Source organism: Rattus norvegicus, chromosome 6 (assembly GCF_036323735.1).
Source record: "Rattus norvegicus strain BN/NHsdMcwi chromosome 6, GRCr8, whole genome shotgun sequence".
NCBI classification, from domain to species: domain Eukaryota; kingdom Metazoa; phylum Chordata; class Mammalia; order Rodentia; family Muridae; genus Rattus; species Rattus norvegicus.
Genome location: NC_086024.1, coordinates 116813586 through 116817265, shown reverse-complemented (window position 1 = coordinate 116817265; position 3680 = coordinate 116813586). Strand labels below are relative to the sequence as shown.

Sequence of the window (3680 nt, the reverse complement as noted above, 5' to 3'; positions counted from 1 at the left end):
TGCACATACTACATATATAGTTGAAATATTCATGTATGATAGGTACATAAAAGACTCATAATTCAGTAAGCATACCACATATATAGATGAAATATTCATGTATGATAGATACATAAAAGACTGATAATACAATAAATATACTATTTAATAAGAGTCCTATAAAAGATAGGAAGTAATTTGATGCTATGTACAACTTTCAATGAATCAGTAATTTTCAACTCATTATTTAATAATTGAACTTATTTAGGGCAAAAAAAACCATGCTTATAAATATCAAACATCTAGCTATGTTCCTTTATCAGCTGTCATCTGCTATGTGTATCAATCTCACAATCTCAACTAGGACTTGATGTGGAAACAAGGAAAGAGAAACCATGGAAGAGAGCCCCTTGAGAAAGCACCTGGGCTAGCGGTCAGATGAAACGTCAAGAATCTGGACTAGGACCTGGGTTGGAACGTCTCATGGGAGCAGGCAGATGGGAGTGGCACTGATTGGAATAAGGTATGGGAGCTCAAAAGCGAATGCAGTGTGGGTGGAAGAGAGTGTGTTGGGAGTTGGAAAGGAGCAGAGGTGAAAACATGATGAAGCTCAAGAGGTAAATCAGCCACAAAACGCATGCATGTCAAGTTCAACATCTGTTTCTAGCAAAAGTCTGTTTCTGAGAGTGAAGAGTAAATTCTAAATATGACATGAATAGTCATGGACTCTGTTTTGTAACAGTAATGCTTTGTAAGAAAAAAGCAATGTGACCAATGTTATGATTGGCCTAGAGTACCCTCCTGCCAGAACAACATATGCTATTGTTGGTGTTCTTTGTGACCCACCATAACTGTATAACAAGATCTTCTTCCTGAAGACACACACACACACTACTTTGATTGCAGAGCATAGAAGTCTAGATGGAGCTCTATGTGAAAAGTGCAAAGAGGCTTGTCCAAGGCTGACTGACTGCAGTGATGTGGGGGGAGGCTGACTGACTGCTTAGAGCTGCAGTGATGTGGGCAGACTGGAATGTTGTAGGCACAAAGGCTAATAATCTTATCTCAGGCTGGCTTTAGCTAAAGAGCCGTCGATTGCCCACTTCTGTGTCAGAACTAATAGCTTGTAACTAATAGTGAAAAATCTTTTGGAATCTATAACTTAGCAGACTACTAACTTCCCCTAACCCCAAAGCTAAGAATGTCACCAAACACCATCTGGGGCCTATAGAAAAGCTTTCCCCCATCTTAATGTAACCACATTGCTAACATACCCACCAATATATTTTAAACTTCCTTGATGTATGCTTTGTTGTGGTGGTGGTTCTACAAAACTATAAAACTTCATGAAATGACATCTATGTTGGGACATGAAATTAGAAGTAACCTAATTCTGTCTTCCTGGGACATGCTCAGTTAAAAATGGCTAACCATTTAAAGATTAGAGGTGCAGGTTGTTGTTGTTGTTGTTGTTTTGTTTTGTTTTGTTTGTTTTCTGTCAACCAAAATGACCTGAAAACCTCCCCCACCACTAGTTAGCTTTCATAGTTGTCAATGGTTTTACCCAGAAGTGGGCCTTTATATGGGTACAATGCTACCTGCAAGTATGAAGGTTATAAAGGTAAACACTTCCTTACTATAGTGGAAACCTGCTCCAGGCAAGTCATGCTTAATACCATAAACTTGATCAAAATTCCGTATCTCAAGAGGACATATAGTCAAATTGGCTTCTAAATGTTTCTGTTTATGCCTATCAACTAGTGCTGTTCTCAACCTTGGCCAGGGAAGCTTCTTTGTAACAGGTAGTAGTTGTCAAAATACTGAGAATGAGTGATTGTAGAGTATTCAGACCTAAATGAAACATCTAGATCATCACCCCAGAGGAATATAAAAGACGACTGGGTAGAAAGACTGTAGAAGTCAGAGAGGCAATGAGTTCTATGTCTCCTGATTAGAGATAACATGCATAACCTGGACATTGTACAGAAGAACTCACTGAAGCTATGTTCACCTGCATGAAACCTACACAAAATGAAGCCAACAAGATAAAGTCAACTTTCCAGCAGGCAATACCTTTTGGATTCAGAGAGTTGCCAAAAGCAGGATTGGGTGAAGGTTGGAAGAGCACATGTTGACCCAGGTCTGCAAGAACTTGAAGCAGATGTTGGGAATGGGTATGACCAAGATACATTGTATATCTGTATGAAAGTGTCAAAGAGTAAATAGAAGATATTTTTAAGAAGCTGTAATTAACTAAAACTGAATTATGTTTTTGGGGGTGTTTTGGGGGGCGGGGTTCTTTTTCCATAGATCATACGGTGCTTTGATTGATGCCTGACAATTGGACAAGTCCCTTTCTAACACAGACCGGAAGCCATACCATTATGTTGAACCCTGCAAGACAAGCTGCTCGAATTCACTTAAGGAGCTGGAGGGTGGTGCTGAAGGGGGCCAGACTCTCACAGGACTTAAGCCACCACTACACATTGCTGGGCTCTGCCTCACTGCTACCCCCAGTCTGCTGGAACATGCACCAGAGCACCACATCTGCCACAGAGAGCTCATTCCCAACCGGCCACGGGCTTTTCCCCAAAGCGGAATTCATAGAATGGAAAACAGCTGCCTTTTCCTTACCGCTCCCTTCTCACAGCTGAAATCATGGTGATAGCCACCCAACTATCAATGAGGGTTAGGTGGCCAGCGCTATGCTTCTGGCCTGATAGAGAAACGTGCGATGTTCCCCTCTCCTTCGATGGGGCACATTGTTTCTACAGTGAACTTCACCTATGTCTTGGGCACATTCTTCCAAATCAGAGCGAAGCCCAGCTGATAGCCATTGTGGGACTGTTTTCCAGCCTGCTCCCCGAAGCACTTGAGAAGATTCTCAGGTACATTCTTAACAGACGAATATGTGTGTGTTGTGGACAGAACCCTGTAGCATTCACAGAGCAGCCTGTGCAGTACAAATAGGAACAGGGGTGGGGAGGCTGGGTTTGCTTTGATCACGATGTCTTTCAGCGCCCCATAATCCTTTCCAAGCACACAATACAAGTCCAATGCATTTGTGGTTAATGTCGTGGGCTTGTCAGCTTGCAGGATGTTGGTTAAGTCCAAGTCCGCAGCTGGGGTGTGAATCATCTTTGAAAGGCCATCGACTGCTGCCTTCAACTCATACAAGCGCTTTAAAATATCATCCTGCCGAGATTCAAGGGCTCGCAAAGATGGCTCAAATGTTTCCTGCACTTGGCCCCGCGTCGGTCGCGGGACTGGTGGTCTTCCTGTGCACATTGGGTGGCCGGTACATGCAGGTTGGAAACTCTACACACAGAGGTGTGCTGCCTCCATGATAGGGCTTTACCTGGTACATCTACATGGTGGGAACCAAAGGAAGGTAAGAGGTGAGAGAAAGGAACGCTCAGAGGACACCCAAAGCCACTTCAGACACTTATCTGCCTTCTTTCTGACTCTGCTCCTTGGCGTTCCCGAATCATGTTTTTAAATATTATCCTTTATGTTTCTCTGTTTAAATTTACATAACAGGAAATTAATGAAGGCATCAGTGAACACAAAAAAACAAATTAATACAACAAACAAATTAGGACCTCACCTTTATGCTATTATGACTCCAGTATTGAACATTATAAAAGATCTAAACAGTGGCCCCCTAATTTAACTGTTAGAAAGCAGAGCCATTAAAATTT

The 3680-nt window shown here is 42.1% G+C and overlaps 1 pseudogene; it reads right to left on the bottom strand.

Moving 5' to 3' along the window:
• Positions 1-2395: 2395 nt before the first annotated feature.
• Aimp2-ps1 (aminoacyl tRNA synthetase complex-interacting multifunctional protein 2, pseudogene 1) lies at positions 2396-3352 on the bottom strand (annotated as a pseudogene).
• Between the last annotated feature and the right edge of the window lie 328 nt (positions 3353-3680).